Below are 22,042 nucleotides of genomic sequence, written 5' to 3' on the forward strand. Positions count from 1 at the left end.
AACCGGACTCGCCGAGTTGTTCTTGAGACTCGGCGAGTTGAGTCGTGGTGGCCCCACAACTCGTGCCAGGTGGAGCTCGTCGAGTTGGGAGGGGATGCTCGACGTGTCAAGAGAGGATTCCAGGGAAATTGGTGAATGCGCTCAGACTCGCTGAGTCGCTATATTGCACTCGCCGAGTCCGGTCAAGTTGACCGTTGACCAGCGTTGACCTAGATTGTCCTGTTATGGTATGGTCAACCCTAGTTGGGAAAGTGTTAATTAGAGATATATTGTGCTATAGGGGGACTTCAGCTCGGCAGATCGAGTGTTTAGCAATTTCAGGGTTACGGTTTACCGAGACACACGAGGTGAGTCTTCTCACTATACTTTACCTTGAGTAGGTAACCAGAGTTATGTGATAGAGTATTTGTATGCTATGTATGTTATGTGTTGTACTGCATTACTTTTATGTGTTTGATGCTGTGCATGTTTACAGAGTTAGAACCGGAAGGTTCACAGAGTTAGAACCTGAGGGTTCACAGAGTTTGGGTGCACGGACCCACAGAGTTATAGCCTCGAGTGGCTAATATGTGTTATATGCAGTATTTTGGGAAACTCACTAAGCCTTGTGCTTACAGTGTTGACGTTATTTGTTTCAGGTACTAGTGACGACCGTGGGAAGGCGCCGGCTTGATCCGTACACACACGTTTGGAGCTTGACATTTTGATCTTGGGATTTTGTACTATTTTGTTGAACAATTAAAAGGGGTTGTTTCTATGAATATTGATGGAATTGTGTTTTATAAAAATCGAAAATTTTTGTTGAAAAAAAATCAGTGTCACAAATTGGTATCAGAGCCTTGGTTTGAGGGATTCGGGTACACCTTCGGGGGTATTTGAACTCAAACTGAGGAAACGAAGAGATATTTTCAAAATAAAAACCAAAATTTTCTAAGAGTAAAGGGTTTTCCAGGAAGAAACGTGTGTACGATCAGTCAGCGCCCGAACGGTGAATTCCCAAAATATCTTTTGTTATGTAATAACTATTATTGTGATGTGTGTGCATGCTAGAGTAGGCTAGGTATTGCTGATAGGGCTAGAGTGGCCTGTTTTGTGATGCCTTAGCTTAGGGAATGGTGAGCTGCTATGAGACGCTGAGAGTAATTAGGTAGCAGCTAGGGTTTTGTGTGAGATCTGTTCAGAGAGATTTAAGTATAATAGAGTACTTGGGGACTGGGATCCGAAGAGGACGATTTGGGGTGTGTACCGAGACGGTGCGGACAGTAGTATTGGGCCCGTACTACTAAAAGCACCGGAGCGGTACACAGTTCAAATAAGAATCTGGGGATGCCAAGAATCAAGGAGGGGTAGATTGTTGAATGTAAGGGTGTTCGAGTGAATTCTAATTATCGCATGTTGTATTTCAGAGGTTGATCATGGTGAGGACACGACACATGCCGGAGGATGCCGGATCTAGTGATGAGGACATTCGACAGATCATTCATGAGGAGGTGGCTGCGGTCATCAGAGCCGAGATACCAGAGATGTTCGGGTCCATTAAGACCGCTTTGATTGAGACGTTTGACGAGCGCTATGCCGCTCTTTCTGAGGCTGCGGTTGCAGCAGCTACCGCAGCGATTGCTGCGGCGAGACCCCAGGGAGGTGATGCGATGTTGTTCAGGGAGTTCAGCAACACCAAGCCACCAGAGTTTGATGGTACGCAGGACCTGGTGGCAGCTATGAGATGGATATCTGATATGGAGGGATGCTTCTTCACTTGCTCGTCCCCTGAGCATTTGAAGGTTCGGTTCGCGCTGAACCAGCTTCGCTTGGGAGCGAAGGACTGGTGGAAGTTTGTGACTGCGCATTCCACACCGACTGAGCTTTCGGCAGTGACCTGGGAGAGGTTCACTTCCATGTTCCGAGATGAGTATGTTCCTCAGGTGGAGAGGGAACGTCTGGCACAGGAGTTTCTGACCCTCAAGCAGGGTACCGAGTCAGTTACAGCGATTACGAGGATGTTTCAGGAGAGGGCGATGTTTTGCCCTGAGCACGTGTCCACCGAGCAGGCACGTATGAGCCGTTATCTGAGCATTTTGAGGCGGGATATTCGGGAGTTCGCTGCGAACTCCTCGTACCGGACATTTGCCGAGCTTCAGGCAAATGCTCGGAAGAGGGAGATTGAGCTTGAGACTCAGGCCAGGGAGGAGGCGGAGTCTATGGGGAGGGATCGGCGGCCGGCACAGTCCCAGCCGGCAGCCAAGCGGGCCAAGCCCGCTGATCCCAGACCCGGGAACCAGAAGGGCCGCACTTGTGGGAAGTGCGGCAAGGGTCGCGATGGCGCCTGTCGGGCAGGGTCTTGCTACAAATGTGGCAAGGAGGGGCATATGGCTAAGGACTGCCCCAAGGGATTTGCAGTGTGCTTCCACTGCAACCAGACCGGACACCGGAAGGCGGAGTGTCCGCTGCTGCGCGGGGCATCTCAGGGGTCTACTCCCGCCGCCATCAGAGCTGCTGATGCAGAGAGTCGGCCCGTGAAGGCCGAAGCGCCAAGGGCTCGGGGGAGAGCCTTCCAGCTGACTGCGGAAGAGGTCCTCGCTGCACCCGACGTTGTGGCTGGTATGTTTCCTTTTCATTATTGTTTATGGTGTTGAGATATTATGCTTATATCATGCTATGCTTAGGTACCTTCCTTGTGAATTCTGTACCTGCTCTAGTGTTATTTGACTCGGGTGCGAGTCGATCTTTTGTGTCCTTGGCATTTAGTCAGCGTATCAGTGTTAGTCGTGGAGTATTGAGTCGGCCCCTGCGGGTTTCCATAGCTGCCGACAGAGTGATTTGTGCTACAGAGGTCTTCCGGGGATGTGTATTGGAGATATTCGGGGTCGAGTTTCCGATCGACCTGATTCCGATTGCGATGGGTGATGTCTGTGTTATAGTCGGCATGGATTGGTTGAGCCGATTCGGTGCGGTTATCGATTGCGAGCAACAGCTGGTGACTATACGGGATCCTAGTGGGGGAGTTCTTTCAGTATACGGCGAGGGTACACGTTCTGGATCAGCCTTTTGTTCGGCTGCTAGGGCAAGGCAGTGTTTACAGCAGGGCTGTAAGGGTTATGTAGCGTATGTGATGGATACGCGAGTGATCTCTGAGAGACCGAGCTCTGTGGAGGAAGTTCCGGTGGTGCGGGAGTTTCCAGATGTATTTCCCGAAGAGTTACCAGGTGTGCCTCCCGCGAGGCAAGTGGAGTTTGGCATCGATTTGGTTCCGGGGGCCGCGCCTATTGCTAAGGTGCCGTATCGCCTTGCGCTTCCAGAGATGCAGGAGTTATCCTCGCAACTTCAGGAGTTGCTGGGGAAGGGGTTTATTCGGCCGAGTAGCTCGCCGTGGGGAGCACCCATCTTGTTTGTGAAGAAGAAGGATGGCTCGCATCGCATGTGTATTGATTACCGGGAATTGAATAAGCTGACGGTCAAGAACCGTTACCCGCTGCCGAGGATCGACGACTTATTCGATCAGCTACAGGGAGCATCTTGGTTCTCCAAGATTGATTTGAGGTCGGGCTATCATCAGGTGAGAGTGCGGGACGAGGACGTCCAGAAGACAGCATTCAGGATGCGTTATGGGCATTATGAGTTTGTGGTGATGCCTTTTGGGCTCACTAATGCCCCGGCTGTGTTCATGGACCTCATGAACAGGGTATGTCGGCCGATGTTGGATCGGTCGGTGATTGTTTTCTGTAACGTCCGAAAAACACAACCAATTTAAAATTTTCAAAACAACCCGATTTTCATTAAAATGTTTACAAAAAGGTTTTCAATACAATTCATTTAAGTATTCCCAGAATCATGTCGTTACGAAATCATAAGCAGCGGTACGATCGCGCCTTCGCCTTGCCACAGTCTCCTGAAGAACCTGAAAAACATTAAACCACAACTGTAAGCCCGAGAGCTTAGTGAGATACCCCCAAGATACCAACCACGTATACGCCCTTCCAGGCTACGACCTTCCGGTCCAAAACATATAAATCATACATAACATAACAGAACATAGAACAACCATGCATATCGGGTCTAACGTGACTGGTCCGCCGTATCGGGCCTTCAGTCCTTCGGATCCATCCTCCGGGTCTATTCATGTCCTTCGAGTCTACAGTGGGGTTGGTCCGCCCGCATCAGGCCTTCAACCCACCTGGTCCACTCTCTGAGTCTACAGTGTGACTGGTCCGCCCGCATCGTGCCTACAGTCGGCCTGGTCCACTCTCCGAGCCTCGGCACGTCTGGTCCGCCCTCATGGGGCCTACAGCCTATCCGGACCGCTCGCTGGGCCTTCGGAACAACCGGTCCGCCCTGGGTATCTTGGCCTACAGCACAAAGCAGGACCCGCCTCAACCCATCTCCAGTCCAAACAACCATGTGCACAAAACATACATTCATATAACAGTCATAATCAACAAACCGAGTAAACAGATCACATAGCATATCATTACTCTAACCGGGCTACCGACCTACCCGTTCACTAGCATAGCATTACTCTGCATATCGAGGACTGACCTTAACAAGGTCCCCTAGCATGTACCATCCTAACTACCAGGATGCAGACACAACCAGCAATAACATGATAAACGTAACTGAATCTCAATACAATAAAGGGCCGGCCTTGGTGCCTTAGACCCTGTTGATATAGTGAGGATAACTCACCTCGAAACTGACGGCTGAAAAGATAAGATCCCGCTGCTTCGAACTCTGACACAACTCCTCCACTGAACATCAACAATAACCCAATAAATACCCATAATTACCGAAATACCCCTGGAAGACAACTGATCAACCCTGGACAAGTCAAAGCCAACCCCTGACAGACCCTACTCGCCGAGTCAACCCGATGACTCGCCGAGTCCTTATGCTCAGACTTCCCTCACTTAGCGACCCAACTCGCCGAGTCACCCCAAGACTCGTCGAGTGCAACAACTCTGAGTCCACTCGCACCCAACTCACCGAGTCATCCCTCGACTCACCGATTCGCCGACTCAACCAGGAATATTGGGACTTCCTCGACATGACTCGCCGAGTCCAAGGCAATCTTCAACCTACTCGCCGAGTTGTTCTTCCAACTCGTCGAGTTCAAGGCCATCTTCAAGCAACTCGTCGAGTCCACCCATGTGACTCGCCGAGTTCCACCGGTCTGAATCCATACAGAAGCATCTCAGGCCATGCAATTGATCCAAAAATATAGATCCAGCCTCCTACAATCCCTCCATCACGTAAAGTGGCAAACTTTACGTGAATCAAACGAGATCTAGGCTATTTTCACCTTAAAACCAAGGTTTGGGACATGATAGCTTCACTCATAGCACAAAGGTTGGGACTTTAATGCACTCAATGACTTCTCCACTCCAGATCTGAGGTAGCAACCTCAGATCCATCCTCCAACACCAAAATGTCACACAACCAAGCATCCCACACAACCCCAAATGATGAAACTAGGAATGCACAGCTTAAGGACGAAGATATTACCTCCAGAAGATGCCTCAATAACAGCTAAACACGAATCCAAGCAAAGCCCTTTGATCCAAACCACTTCACCTTCAAGATTTCTCCAAGCAACACCTCTCCAAGCTCCAATTTGCTCCACCAATGCTCTTCTCCACGAGATTAGGGTTTCTGGAACTCAAGGGGGGAAATAAGAGAGGCTGTGGAGGGGTATAATGTTCTTTATATAGGGCTCAACCCCGGAAACTAGGGTTTTCTCCATACAGCACCTACTCGCCGAGTCCATACTTGGGACTCGCCGAGTAGGCCACTCGGCTCGCGACCATGACCGCGACCTGACTCGCCGAGTCTATCCATGGACTCGCCGAGTCATCCTCTAAAACTTACACTTTTAGCCCTTCAACTCTACTCTTGCGATTCCGGGATGTTACATTTTCATTGATGATATTCTGGTATATTCGAGATCTAGCGAGCAGCACGAGGAGCATTTGAGGGAGGTGCTTGGGGTTTTGAGAGCGGAGAAACTTTACGCAAAGTTCTCCAAGTGTGATTTCTGGTTACGGGAGGTCCAGTTTCTGGGACATCTCGTTAACCAGAAGGGGATATTGGTCGATCCGGCCAAGGTTGACGCAGTGATGAGGTGGGAGGTGCCGAGGTCACCTTCTGAGATACGGAGTTTCCTCGGGTTGGCAGGGTATTATCGGAGATTTATTAAGGATTTCTCCAAGATTGCGGTTCCACTCACCAGATTGACCCGGAAGGGTGTGGCATTTGCATGGGGTCCCGAGCAGCAGACCTCCTTTGAGACGCTTCGCCAGAGGTTGTGTGAAGCTCCAGTATTAGCCCTTCCGGAAGGTATGGAAGGTTTTGTGGTATTCTGTGATGCATCGATCCTAGGATTGGGAGCGATATTGATGCAAAGGGGTCATGTGATAGCTTATGCATCGAGGCAGTTGAAGCCTCACGAGACGAGGTACCCCACACATGATTTGGAGTTGGGGGCAGTGGTGTTCGCCCTCAAGATTTGGCGGCACTACTTGTATGGAGTTCGTTGTACGATATACACGGACCATAAGAGTTTGAAGTACTTGATGGATCAGCCTAACCTAAATATGCGGCAGAGGAGATGGTTAGACGTGGTCAAGGATTATGATTGTGAGATCTTGTACCACCCGGGCAAGGCTAATGTGGTAGCCGACGCGTTGAGTCGCAGGGCGGAGAGTACTCCCTTGCGAGATGTATGTTTGAGATTGACCGTGATAGCTCCAGTTCTGGACGCCATTCGTGGGGCTCAGGCCGAGGCCGTGCGTCCGGAGATGCAGAAGAGAGAGCGGGTTGTTGGGATGGTTTCTGAGTTTATATCGGATAGTCGAGGCCTTATGACTTATCAGGGCAGGATCTGGGTACCGTTTGTGGGCGGTACCCGTGCTACATTGATGGAGGAGGCTCATAGATCGAAATTTTCGATCCACCCCGGGGCCACGAAGATGTATTTGGATCTAAGGAAGGAGTATTGGTGGCCCTGTATGAAGAGGGATGTAGCATGGTTTGTCGAGAGGTGTTTGACCTGTCGAAGGGTAAAGGCCGAACACCAGAGACCGCATGGCAAGTTGCAGCCATTGGAGGTTCCCGAGTGGAAGTGGGAACAGATCACTATGGACTTTATCACCAAATTGCCGAGGACTGCCAGAGGATTTGATGCAATTTGGGTGATTGTGGATAGATTGACAAAGAGCGCTCACTTTCTTGCCATCAGTGAGAGTTCTTCAGCAGAGAAGTTGGCGGAGGTTTACGTGAGGGAGGTTGTATCTCGGCATGGGGTGCCGATCTCGATTATTTCAGACCGCGATGTGCGTTTCACTTCCCGTTTTTGGAAGAAATTTCATGAGGAGTTGGGTACTAAGTTGCATTTTAGTACCGCATACCACCCCCAGACCGACGGTCAAAGTGAGCGGACGATACAGACACTCGAGGACATGCTTCGAGCTTGTGTATTGGATTTTGGGGGTAGTTGGGACTCGTATTTGCCTCTAGCGGAGTTTTCCTACAATAACAACTATCATTCGAGCATTGGTATGCCGCCCTTTGAGCTGTTATATGGTAGGAGGTGTCGGACTCCCATATGTTGGGGAGAGGTTGGGCAAAGGGTAATGGGCAGTACAGAGATCGTGAATCAGACGACAGAGCAGATACAGCTGGTCAGGCAGAGGTTATTGACCGCTCAGAGCCGGCAGAAGAGTTACGCGGATAGGCGCCGGTCCGAGTTGGAATTTCAGGTCGGCGACTTTGTTCTCCTGAAGGTCTCTCCTTGGAAAGGAGTGATCCGGTTCAGGAAGAGGGGCAAATTGGGACCCCGGTTTATTGGCCCGTTTCGTGTGATCGCCAAGGTAGGCCGGGTAGCCTATCGGCTGGAGTTACCAGCAGAGTTGGGACAGATTCACAACACTTTTCATGTATCGCAGTTGAGGAAATGTATAGCCGATGAGTCGGCAGTGGTTCCACTTGAGGATATTCAGGTTGATGCGAGCCTGAATTATGCGGAGAGACCAGTGGCTATTAGGGATCGGAAGATCAAAGTTTTGAGGAACAAGGAGGTACCTCTGGTATTGGTTCAGTGGCAACATCGGAAGGGATCAGAGATGACCTGGGAGCCGGAGGGTATGATGCGGGAGCAGCATCCGGAGCTGTTTTAGAGCGGGACTTCGAGGGCGAAGTCCAGTTCTAGTGGGGGAGAGTTGTAACATCCTGATTTTACCAGGTATAATGTAAGTTTAATTATGTTATATTGTGAGAGGGACTCGGCGAGTCGGGGCTCAGACTCGCCGAGTAGGGACGCGGGATTGATCGAAGGTGCGCACTTGGACTCGGCGAGTCCAGGGTATGGACTCGGCGAGTCTGCGCTGTGTTATGAAACCCTAAATCTCCGGGTTTGTGGCCTATTTAAGGGGCCTTATGGCCGTCATTTGCGCTCACCCAACCCCCAGAGAGTGTCCCTAGAGTTCTTGAGCGTTTTGTGAAGGGAAGAGAGCCAATCTTGATCTTGTGTGTGTTGTTTAGCAAGAAGAAGGAGGCCCTAGGCAAGAGGAAGCAAAGGAGGTTGCTATTTCGTGGATTGGAGCTTGGATCATCACTCTAGAGGTATTATTTTCGGACCATTTTCTGTTTGGTGAAACTTGATGCAAGTTAGGGCATAATATGATCATTTATGGGGTGATTTGGTGCCCTTTGGTTCCCTCTTTGAGTTGAGACCATGGATCTGGATCCATAGAGGTCCAGAGGGCCTCACTCATCAAGCTTTATGGGTGGAAATGGAGTCCTTGGCCTTGTGTTGAAGTAGTAGAGTCAAAAACATCATTTGTGATCATGTAGAGGTTATTTATGCATCAAGATTGTGACTTTACGTGCTAAATAAGCATGGGGGGACTGGATCTATGGATTAGTGGACTGGATCTGGCCTTTAGAGCAAGATTGAGTCAGTGCATGGCTCTGACTCGCCGAGTCCGAAGAACAGACTCGGCGAGTAGCTTGAATGCTGCACGACCACTCAGCGAGTGGCCTCGCCGAGTTGGGATGAGTGAACTCAGTGGGTCAAGGGGGAGTCAGGATGGGTAGGAGGACCGAGTCAAACCGGACTCGCCGAGTTGTTCTTGAGACTCGGCGAGTTGAGTCGTGGTGGCCCCACAACTCGTGCCAGGTGGAGCTCGTCGAGTTGGGAGGGGATGCTCGACGTGTCAAGAGAGGATTCCAGGGAAATTGGTGAATGCGCTCAGACTCGCCGAGTCGCTATATTGCACTCGCCGAGTCCGGTCAAGTTGACCGTTGACCAGCGTTGACCTAGATTGTCCTGTTATGGTATGGTCAACCCTAGTTGGGAAAGTGTTAATTAGAGATATATTGTGCTATAGGGGGACTTCAGCTCGGCAGATCGAGTGTTTAGCAATTTCAGGGTTACGGTTTACCGAGACACACGAGGTGAGTCTTCTCACTATACTTTACCTTGAGTAGGTAACCAGAGTTATGTGATAGAGTATTTGTATGCTATGTATGTTATGTGTTGTACTGCATTACTTTTATGTGTTTGATGCTGTGCATGTTTACAGAGTTAGAACCGGAAGGTTCACAGAGTTAGAACCTGAGGGTTCACAGAGTTTGGGTGCACGGACCCACAGAGTTATAGCCTCGAGTGGCTAATATGTGTTATATGCAGTATTTTGGGAAACTCACTAAGCCTTGTGCTTACAGTGTTGACGTTATTTGTTTCAGGTACTAGTGACGACCGTGGGAAGGCGCCGGCTTGATCCGTACACACACGTTTGGAGCTTGACATTTTGATCTTGGGATTTTGTACTATTTTGTTGAACAATTAAAAGGGGTTGTTTCTATGAATATTGATGGAATTGTGTTTTATAAAAATCGAAAATTTTTGTTGAAAAAAAATCAGTGTCACAAATTGGTATCAGAGCCTTGGTTTGAGGGATTCGGGTACACCTTCGGGGGTATTTGAACTCAAACTGAGGAAACGAAGAGATATTTTCAAAATAAAAACCAAAATTTTCTAAGAGTAAAGGGTTTTCCAGGAAGAAACGTGTGTACGATCAGTCAGCGCCCGAACGGTGAATTCCCAAAATATCTTTTGTTATGTAATAACTATTATTGTGATGTGTGTGCATGCTAGAGTAGGCTAGGTATTGCTGATAGGGCTAGAGTGGCCTGTTTTGTGATGCCTTAGCTTAGGGAATGGTGAGCTGCTATGAGACGCTGAGAGTAATTAGGTAGCAGCTAGGGTTTTGTGTGAGATCTGTTCAGAGAGATTTAAGTATAATAGAGTACTTGGGGACTGGGATCCGAAGAGGACGATTTGGGGTGTGTACCGAGACGGTGCGGACAGTAGTATTGGGCCCGTACTACTAAAAGCACCGGAGCGGTACACAGTTCAAATAAGAATCTGGGGATGCCAAGAATCAAGGAGGGGTAGATTGTTGAATGTAAGGGTGTTCGAGTGAATTCTAATTATCGCATGTTGTATTTCAGAGGTTGATCATGGTGAGGACACGACACATGCCGGAGGATGCCGGATCTAGTGATGAGGACATTCGACAGATCATTCATGAGGAGGTGGCTGCGGTCATCAGAGCCGAGATACCAGAGATGTTCGGGTCCATTAAGACCGCTTTGATTGAGACGTTTGACGAGCGCTATGCCGCTCTTTCTGAGGCTGCGGTTGCAGCAGCTACCGCAGCGATTGCTGCGGCGAGACCCCAGGGAGGTGATGCGATGTTGTTCAGGGAGTTCAGCAACACCAAGCCACCAGAGTTTGATGGTACGCAGGACCTGGTGGCAGCTATGAGATGGATATCTGATATGGAGGGATGCTTCTTCACTTGCTCGTCCCCTGAGCATTTGAAGGTTCGGTTCGCGCTGAACCAGCTTCGCTTGGGAGCGAAGGACTGGTGGAAGTTTGTGACTGCGCATTCCACACCGACTGAGCTTTCGGCAGTGACCTGGGAGAGGTTCACTTCCATGTTCCGAGATGAGTATGTTCCTCAGGTGGAGAGGGAACGTCTGGCACAGGAGTTTCTGACCCTCAAGCAGGGTACCGAGTCAGTTACAGCGATTACGAGGATGTTTCAGGAGAGGGCGATGTTTTGCCCTGAGCACGTGTCCACCGAGCAGGCACGTATGAGCCGTTATCTGAGCATTTTGAGGCGGGATATTCGGGAGTTCGCTGCGAACTCCTCGTACCGGACATTTGCCGAGCTTCAGGCAAATGCTCGGAAGAGGGAGATTGAGCTTGAGACTCAGGCCAGGGAGGAGGCGGAGTCTATGGGGAGGGATCGGCGGCCGGCACAGTCCCAGCCGGCAGCCAAGCGGGCCAAGCCCGCTGATCCCAGACCCGGGAACCAGAAGGGCCGCACTTGTGGGAAGTGCGGCAAGGGTCACGATGGCGCCTGTCGGGCAGGGTCTTGCTACAAATGTGGCAAGGAGGGGCATATGGCTAAGGACTGCCCCAAGGGATTTGCAGTGTGCTTCCACTGCAACCAGACCGGACACCGGAAGGCGGAGTGTCCGCTGCTGCGCGGGGCATCTCAGGGGTCTACTCCCGCCGCCATCAGAGCTGCTGATGCAGAGAGTCGGCCCGTGAAGGCCGAAGCGCCAAGGGCTCGGGGGAGAGCCTTCCAGCTGACTGCGGAAGAGGTCCTCGCTGCACCCGATGTTGTGGCTGGTATGTTTCCTTTTCATTATTGTTTATGGTGTTGAGATATTATGCTTATATCATGCTATGCTTAGGTACCTTCCTTGTGAATTCTGTACCTGCTCTAGTGTTATTTGACTCGGGTGCGAGTCGATCTTTTGTGTCCTTGGCATTTAGTCAGCGTATCAGTGTTAGTCGTGGAGTATTGAGTCGGCCCCTGCGGGTTTCCATAGCTGCCGACAGAGTGATTTGTGCTACAGAGGTCTTCCGGGGATGTGTATTGGAGATATTCGGGGTCGAGTTTCCGATCGACCTGATTCCGATTGCGATGGGTGATGTCTGTGTTATAGTCGGCATGGATTGGTTGAGCCGATTCGGTGCGGTTATCGATTGCGAGCAACAGCTGGTGACTATACGGGATCCTAGTGGGGGAGTTCTTTCAGTATACGGCGAGGGTACACGTTCTGGATCAGCCTTTTGTTCGGCTGCTAGGGCAAGGCAGTGTTTACAGCAGGGCTGTAAGGGTTATGTAGCGTATGTGATGGATACGCGAGTGATCTCTGAGAGACCGAGCTCTGTGGAGGAAGTTCCGGTGGTGCGGGAGTTTCCAGATGTATTTCCCGAAGAGTTACCAGGTGTGCCTCCCGCGAGGCAAGTGGAGTTTGGCATCGATTTGGTTCCGGGGGCCGCGCCTATTGCTAAGGTGCCGTATCGCCTTGCGCTTCCAGAGATGCAGGAGTTATCCTCGCAACTTCAGGAGTTGCTGGGGAAGGGGTTTATTCGGCCGAGTAGCTCGCCGTGGGGAGCACCCATCTTGTTTGTGAAGAAGAAGGATGGCTCGCATCGCATGTGTATTGATTACCGGGAATTGAATAAGCTGACGGTCAAGAACCGTTACCCGCTGCCGAGGATCGACGACTTATTCGATCAGCTACAGGGAGCATCTTGGTTCTCCAAGATTGATTTGAGGTCGGGCTATCATCAGGTGAGAGTGCGGGACGAGGACGTCCAGAAGACAGCATTCAGGATGCGTTATGGGCATTATGAGTTTGTGGTGATGCCTTTTGGGCTCACTAATGCCCCGGCTGTGTTCATGGACCTCATGAACAGGGTATGTCGGCCGATGTTGGATCGGTCGGTGATTGTTTTCTGTAACGTCCGAAAAACACAACCAATTTAAAATTTTCAAAACAACCCGATTTTCATTAAAATGTTTACAAAAAGGTTTTCAATACAATTCATTTAAGTATTCCCAGAATCATGTCGTTACGAAATCATAAGCAGCGGTACGATCGCGCCTTCGCCTTGCCACAGTCTCCTGAAGAACCTGAAAAACATTAAACCACAACTGTAAGCCCGAGAGCTTAGTGAGATACCCCCAAGATACCAACCACGTATACGCCCTTCCAGGCTACGACCTTCCGGTCCAAAACATATAAATCATACATAACATAACAGAACATAGAACAACCATGCATATCGGGTCTAACGTGACTGGTCCGCCGTATCGGGCCTTCAGTCCTTCGGATCCATCCTCCGGGTCTATTCATGTCCTTCGAGTCTACAGTGGGGTTGGTCCGCCCGCATCAGGCCTTCAACCCACCTGGTCCACTCTCTGAGTCTACAGTGTGACTGGTCCGCCCGCATCGTGCCTACAGTCGGCCTGGTCCACTCTCCGAGCCTCGGCACGTCTGGTCCGCCCTCATGGGGCCTACAGCCTATCCGGACCGCTCGCTGGGCCTTCGGAACAACCGGTCCGCCCTGGGTATCTTGGCCTACAGCACAAAGCAGGACCCGCCTCAACCCATCTCCAGTCCAAACAACCATGTGCACAAAACATACATTCATATAACAGTCATAATCAACAAACCGAGTAAACAGATCACATAGCATATCATTACTCTAACCGGGCTACCGACCTACCCGTTCACTAGCATAGCATTACTCTGCATATCGAGGACTGACCTTAACAAGGTCCCCTAGCATGTACCATCCTAACTACCAGGATGCAGACACAACCAGCAATAACATGATAAACGTAACTGAATCTCAATACAATAAAGGGCCGGCCTTGGTGCCTTAGACCCTGTTGATATAGTGAGGATAACTCACCTCGAAACTGACGGCTGAAAAGATAAGATCCCGCTGCTTCGAACTCTGACACAACTCCTCCACTGAACATCAACAATAACCCAATAAATACCCATAATTACCGAAATACCCCTGGAAGACAACTGATCAACCCTGGACAAGTCAAAGCCAACCCCTGACAGACCCTACTCGCCGAGTCAACCCGATGACTCGCCGAGTCCTTATGCTCAGACTTCCCTCACTTAGCGACCCAACTCGCCGAGTCACCCCAAGACTCGTCGAGTGCAACAACTCTGAGTCCACTCGCACCCAACTCACCGAGTCATCCCTCGACTCACCGATTCGCCGACTCAACCAGGAATATTGGGACTTCCTCGACATGACTCGCCGAGTCCAAGGCAATCTTCAACCTACTCGCCGAGTTGTTCTTCCAACTCGTCGAGTTCAAGGCCATCTTCAAGCAACTCGTCGAGTCCACCCATGTGACTCGCCGAGTTCCACCGGTCTGAATCCATACAGAAGCATCTCAGGCCATGCAATTGATCCAAAAATATAGATCCAGCCTCCTACAATCCCTCCATCACGTAAAGTGGCAAACTTTACGTGAATCAAACGAGATCTAGGCTATTTTCACCTTAAAACCAAGGTTTGGGACATGATAGCTTCACTCATAGCACAAAGGTTGGGACTTTAATGCACTCAATGACTTCTCCACTCCAGATCTGAGGTAGCAACCTCAGATCCATCCTCCAACACCAAAATGTCACACAACCAAGCATCCCACACAACCCCAAATGATGAAACTAGGAATGCACAGCTTAAGGACGAAGATATTACCTCCAGAAGATGCCTCAATAACAGCTAAACACGAATCCAAGCAAAGCCCTTTGATCCAAACCACTTCACCTTCAAGATTTCTCCAAGCAACACCTCTCCAAGCTCCAATTTGCTCCACCAATGCTCTTCTCCACGAGATTAGGGTTTCTGGAACTCAAGGGGGGAAATAAGAGAGGCTGTGGAGGGGTATAATGTTCTTTATATAGGGCTCAACCCCGGAAACTAGGGTTTTCTCCATACAGCACCTACTCGCCGAGTCCATACTTGGGACTCGCCGAGTAGGCCACTCGGCTCGCGACCATGACCGCGACCTGACTCGCCGAGTCTATCCATGGACTCGCCGAGTCATCCTCTAAAACTTACACTTTTAGCCCTTCAACTCTACTCTTGCGATTCCGGGATGTTACATTTTCATTGATGATATTCTGGTATATTCGAGATCTAGCGAGCAGCACGAGGAGCATTTGAGGGAGGTGCTTGGGGTTTTGAGAGCGGAGAAACTTTACGCAAAGTTCTCCAAGTGTGATTTCTGGTTACGGGAGGTCCAGTTTCTGGGACATCTCGTTAACCAGAAGGGGATATTGGTCGATCCGGCCAAGGTTGACGCAGTGATGAGGTGGGAGGTGCCGAGGTCACCTTCTGAGATACGGAGTTTCCTCGGGTTGGCAGGGTATTATCGGAGATTTATTAAGGATTTCTCCAAGATTGCGGTTCCACTCACCAGATTGACCCGGAAGGGTGTGGCATTTGCATGGGGTCCCGAGCAGCAGACCTCCTTTGAGACGCTTCGCCAGAGGTTGTGTGAAGCTCCAGTATTAGCCCTTCCGGAAGGTATGGAAGGTTTTGTGGTATTCTGTGATGCATCGATCCTAGGATTGGGAGCGATATTGATGCAAAGGGGTCATGTGATAGCTTATGCATCGAGGCAGTTGAAGCCTCACGAGACGAGGTACCCCACACATGATTTGGAGTTGGGGGCAGTGGTGTTCGCCCTCAAGATTTGGCGGCACTACTTGTATGGAGTTCGTTGTACGATATACACGGACCATAAGAGTTTGAAGTACTTGATGGATCAGCCTAACCTAAATATGCGGCAGAGGAGATGGTTAGACGTGGTCAAGGATTATGATTGTGAGATCTTGTACCACCCGGGCAAGGCTAATGTGGTAGCCGACGCGTTGAGTCGCAGGGCGGAGAGTACTCCCTTGCGAGATGTATGTTTGAGATTGACCGTGATAGCTCCAGTTCTGGACGCCATTCGTGGGGCTCAGGCCGAGGCCGTGCGTCCGGAGATGCAGAAGAGAGAGCGGGTTGTTGGGATGGTTTCTGAGTTTATATCGGATAGTCGAGGCCTTATGACTTATCAGGGCAGGATCTGGGTACCGTTTGTGGGCGGTACCCGTGCTACATTGATGGAGGAGGCTCATAGATCGAAATTTTCGATCCACCCCGGGGCCACGAAGATGTATTTGGATCTAAGGAAGGAGTATTGGTGGCCCTGTATGAAGAGGGATGTAGCATGGTTTGTCGAGAGGTGTTTGACCTGTCGAAGGGTAAAGGCCGAACACCAGAGACCGCATGGCAAGTTGCAGCCATTGGAGGTTCCCGAGTGGAAGTGGGAACAGATCACTATGGACTTTATCACCAAATTGCCGAGGACTGCCAGAGGATTTGATGCAATTTGGGTGATTGTGGATAGATTGACAAAGAGCGCTCACTTTCTTGCCATCAGTGAGAGTTCTTCAGCAGAGAAGTTGGCGGAGGTTTACGTGAGGGAGGTTGTATCTCGGCATGGGGTGCCGATCTCGATTATTTCAGACCGCGATGTGCGTTTCACTTCCCGTTTTTGGAAGAAATTTCATGAGGAGTTGGGTACTAAGTTGCATTTTAGTACCGCATACCACCCCCAGACCGACGGTCAAAGTGAGCGGACGATACAGACACTCGAGGACATGCTTCGAGCTTGTGTATTGGATTTTGGGGGTAGTTGGGACTCGTATTTGCCTCTAGCGGAGTTTTCCTACAATAACAACTATCATTCGAGCATTGGTATGCCGCCCTTTGAGCTGTTATATGGTAGGAGGTGTCGGACTCCCATATGTTGGGGAGAGGTTGGGCAAAGGGTAATGGGCAGTACAGAGATCGTGAATCAGACGACAGAGCAGATACAGCTGGTCAGGCAGAGGTTATTGACCGCTCAGAGCCGGCAGAAGAGTTACGCGGATAGGCGCCGGTCCGAGTTGGAATTTCAGGTCGGCGACTTTGTTCTCCTGAAGGTCTCTCCTTGGAAAGGAGTGATCCGGTTCAGGAAGAGGGGCAAATTGGGACCCCGGTTTATTGGCCCGTTTCGTGTGATCGCCAGGGTAGGCCGGGTAGCCTATCGGCTGGAGTTACCAGCAGAGTTGGGACAGATTCACAACACTTTTCATGTATCGCAGTTGAGGAAATGTATAGCCGATGAGTCGGCAGTGGTTCCACTTGAGGATATTCAGGTTGATGCGAGCCTGAATTATGCGGAGAGACCAGTGGCTATTAGGGATCGGAAGATCAAAGTTTTGAGGAACAAGGAGGTACCTCTGGTATTGGTTCAGTGGCAACATCGGAAGGGATCAGAGATGACCTGGGAGCCGGAGGGTATGATGCGGGAGCAGCATCCGGAGCTGTTTTAGAGCGGGACTTCGAGGGCGAAGTCCAGTTCTAGTGGGGGAGAGTTGTAACATCCTGATTTTACCAGGTATAATGTAAGTTTAATTATGTTATATTGTGAGAGGGACTCGGCGAGTAGGGACGCGGGATTGATCGAAGGTGCGCACTTGGACTCGGCGAGTCCAGGGTATGGACTCGGCGAGTCTGCGCTGTGTTATGAAACCCTAAATCTCCGGGTTTGTGGCCTATTTAAGGGGCCTTATGGCCGTCATTTGCGCTCACCCAACCCCCAGAGAGTGTCCCTAGAGTTATTGAGCGTTTTGTGAAGGGAAGAGAGCCAATCTTGATCTTGTGTGTGTTGTTTAACAAGAAGAAGGAGGCCCTAGGCAAGCGGAAGAAAAGGAGGTTGCTATTTCGTGGATTGGAGCTTGGATCATCACTCTAGAGGTATTATTTTCGGACCATTTTCTGTTTGGTGAAACTTGATGCAAGTTAGGGCATAATATGATCATTTATGGGGTGATTTGGTGCCCTTTGGTTCCCTCTTTGAGTTGAGACCATGGATCTGGATCCATAGAGGTCCAGAGGGCCTCACTCATCAAGCTTTATGGGTGGAAATGGAGTCCTTGGCCTTGTGTTGAAGTAGTAGAGTCAAAAACATCATTTGTGATCATGTAGAGGTTATTTATGCATCAAGATTGTGACTTTACGTGCTAAATAAGCATGGGGGGACTGGATCTATGGATTAGTGGACTAGATCTGGCCTTTAGAGCAAGATTGAGTCAGTGCATGGCTCTGACTCGCCGAGTCCGAAGAACAGACTCGGCGAGTAGCTTGAATGCTGCACGACCACTCAGCGAGTGGCCTCGCCGAGTTGGGATGAGTGAACTCAGTGGGTCAAGGGGGAGTCAGGATGGGTAGGAGGACCGAGTCAAACCGGACTCGCCGAGTTGTTCTTGAGACTCGGCGAGTTGAGTCGTGGTGGCCCCACAACTCGTGCCAGGTGGAGCTCGTCGAGTTGGGAGGGGATGCTCGACGTGTCAAGAGAGGATTCCAGGGAAATTGGTGAATGCGCTCAGACTCGCCGAGTCGCTATATTGCACTCGCCGAGTCCGGTCAAGTTGACCGTTGACCAGCGTTGACCTAGATTGTCCTGTTATGGTATGGTCAACCCTAGTTGGGAAAGTGTTAATTAGAGATATATTGTGCTATAGGGGGACTTCAGCTCGGCAGATCGAGTGTTTAGCAATTTCAGGGTTACGGTTTACCGAGACACACGAGGTGAGTCTTCTCACTATACTTTACCTTGAGTAGGTAACCAGAGTTATGTGATAGAGTATTTGTATGCTATGTATGTTATGTGTTGTACTGCATTACTTTTATGTGTTTGATGCTGTGCATGTTTACAGAGTTAGAACCGGAAGGTTCACAGAGTTAGAACCTGAGGGTTCACAGAGTTTGGGTGCACGGACCCACAGAGTTATAGCCTCGAGTGGCTAATATGTGTTATATGCAGTATTTTGGGAAACTCACTAAGCCTTGTGCTTACAGTGTTGACGTTATTTGTTTCAGGTACTAGTGACGACCGTGGGAAGGCGCCGGCTTGATCCGTACACACACGTTTGGAGCTTGACATTTTGATCTTGGGATTTTGTACTATTTTGTTGAACAATTAAAAGGGGTTGTTTCTATGAATATTGATGGAATTGTGTTTTATAAAAATCGAAAATTTTTGTTGAAAAAAAATCAGTGTCACACTTTATCAAGCTGTTGAAGCTATTGACTCAGGTAACACATATATATCTACATGGACAACAAGGGAAAATGACTCTTGAGGGTAATTAACTTTTGCGTGTGTACTCATTTGGTCCTTTTCCTTTTTTTTTTTTTTTTGTATTCAATATACCATCGAACTTGTTGTTTGTGTTCACCATAACCCTTTTGACCGGCTTTTGACCTGTGATAGCCGGTCAAAGGATTATGGTGAACACAAAAACAAGTTCGATGGTATATTGAGTACAAAAAAAAATGACCAAATGAGAACAAACTCAACAGTTGGTTACCCTCCTGAGTCATTTTCCCTTTACTCATTTACAGCAAATCCCACGTTAACTCCTACTGATATTAATGACTTTATGAGATTCATTTTTGCTTCTCTTCAAAACATAACCCACGAAAGAACACTATTCACACATGTTCAACTTTTTAATGCACTTGAATATTTATTAGGGAATCTTGACTAAGCAGACACATTTCATTAGTACATTTACATTTCCAATCGAATGATTTATCGTATCATGGATTCTAGACAAGTCTTCAAACGAGTGGAATCACATGTGTTGTGATTTTTTAGTTTACTTAGCTTTAAGATCGAATCCATGGGATGAGATACAACATCAATATGTACAATATCATGCTGCTTTTGCAAACATATCACCATAATATACCTTGAGGTAAACGTTTATGCTGATAAATATATCTCTCATACACAATCATATCCTTTTGAAGAGAGGTGTTGACAGCTAACCACAGTAAGCATAGCATAGACCATGTTTTAATGAAGTTATCCCTCTGAAACGCTCTTCATATACGTTATAACCAAAGAAGGTTGTAGTCTTTGATAATTTTGCAACTTTAATTTCATTTAACCTTTCGAGGAAAATGACTCAGGAGGGTAACCAACTGTTGAGTTTGTTCTCATTTGGTCCCTTTTCCTTTTTTTGTACTCAATATATCATCGAACTTGTTGTTTATGTTTATCATAACCCTTTGACCGTCTATCACAGGTCAAAAGCCGATCAAAAGGGTTATAGTGAACACAAACAACAAGTTCAATGGTATATTGAATATAAAAAAAGGAAAAGAACCAAATAAATACAAACGTAAATGTTAATTACCTTCAAAAGTCATTTTCCCTGGATAATATCTGCAATGCAAATTCAAACTAACTGATAATACTGGGTTTAATACATGTGTACCTTATTTGACATATATTTTTCAAGTACGAGGGTTTATAAAGACCAAAAAAAAAAACGACAATTTAATATCAATTGTTAAAGGTGGTTGTCAAATGACCTCTTTACCTTTTTTATATTAATTTTCTATTTAGCCTTAATTTTTATATAAAAATGAAAATGAAGCCCACGACCCTCCCCTTATTTCTCTATTTCAGACGGGTAGATTTTTTCCTCGCAAATGTTTGCTGGTTTACTAAATCAATGCTTGATAGTTATTTGATGATAAAAGATTTGTGGAAATCTAATTATGGCTAATTGTTACATTAGTTAATCGACACTTTGCATGATAAAATACATGTTACCTTTAAAACCTTTTGTGCTCCTCAGCAAAATCTCTTATTTTGTGAAATAAACATCTATTCTTTTGCGAAAATTTACAAACTCTGATGTTAAAATAAATAAGTAATTTTTAAATCAAACATTCAAACGAGTTTTCATTTGGAACATTCAAACGAGTATAAAAGGCCTATGGAGTGTTAAATCAGTAGTAGAACATATAATCTTGAAGGTGTCGAAATGATCAATAGTTGAATACGAAACACTACACTCCAAATTGATTAGACTAACTATTTAGCATATATCAACATGGGAAACTTTTTGGTTTGGTGACTAAAAACAATATTTTTTTTAAATACGACTACAAACAAAGTCTATTATTACAAAATAATGTAACTTTTTTTAATAAGGCAATCTACCTGGATGTATTATAATAATAGTTGTTAAAATGTAAAAAGGCTGTTATAATGCATACTTAACATAGAAAGTGTTGAGAATACTTTTTTTTTTTTTTTTTTTGAAAGGGAACATCCCAAACGAGGGTTTTTAGATCAGGTTTCGTGCACCAACTAATCCCCCGATACGAACATGAGGCTATGCCTCATGCTCTGGAGTCACTGTAGACGAACCTCCATGACCACAACGGCTCAGTAATGCCAAGGTTGGGATATATTTGAATTTCATTATTGAATGTTTTTTTTTTTTTTTTTTGTGGTTATGTTGGTGTTAAGGGGGTTTATATTTTATTTATTGTTGGTTTGATTGTTACTAAGGGTTGCATTTGTCTATTAACTATAACAACTTCGATTCTTTTACATGGATGGAAATTTTAGCGATGAACCTTCATGGCCACAAATGCTGAAAATAGTCATTGTTGTTATAATAGATTAGAATATATTTGAATTCATGGGTGAACGTTTTTTTGCATTTTCGTCCCTTACATACATAAAGTTAGGGACCAAACATGCAACTTTTACCAAACCATAGGGACGAAAAACGCAACAAAAGCAAACCACAGGGATGATCCGAGTGAAAAAAAGGTTAGGGACCAAACGTGCAATTTTGACCAAACCATATGGACGATTTCAGTAATTTACTCTTTTATTTATTATTGATTTGATTGTTACTAAGGGTTGCATGTCTTTATTAACTATAACAACTTCGATTCTTTTACATAGATGGAAAGTTTAGCGATGATGTTGACAAAATCAACAATGATAAGAAAGTATAATTTGCCTCATAATGGTCGTAGGTTCCACTATCAATTATATATACCACAGTAACATACAAGGATAAGGATTACGATCATTTGAATAAACTAGACCTTATCTATACAACAACTCATATTCAGATATATGTACGCTATCTCTAAGACTTCTCTTTATAGTTGTAACATCCGGATTTCCAGGTATATTATTGTAATATTTTATTTTTGGAATTTGTGAAGGAACTCGGCGAGTTGATGCTTAGACTCGCCGAGTAGGGTGTGGATTATCATGCGGGTTCGCGA

Source organism: Lactuca saligna, chromosome 9, assembly GCF_052625555.1.
Source record: "Lactuca saligna cultivar CGN05327 chromosome 9, ASM5262555v1, whole genome shotgun sequence".
In the NCBI taxonomy this organism is placed as follows: Eukaryota; Viridiplantae; Streptophyta; class Magnoliopsida; order Asterales; family Asteraceae; genus Lactuca; species Lactuca saligna.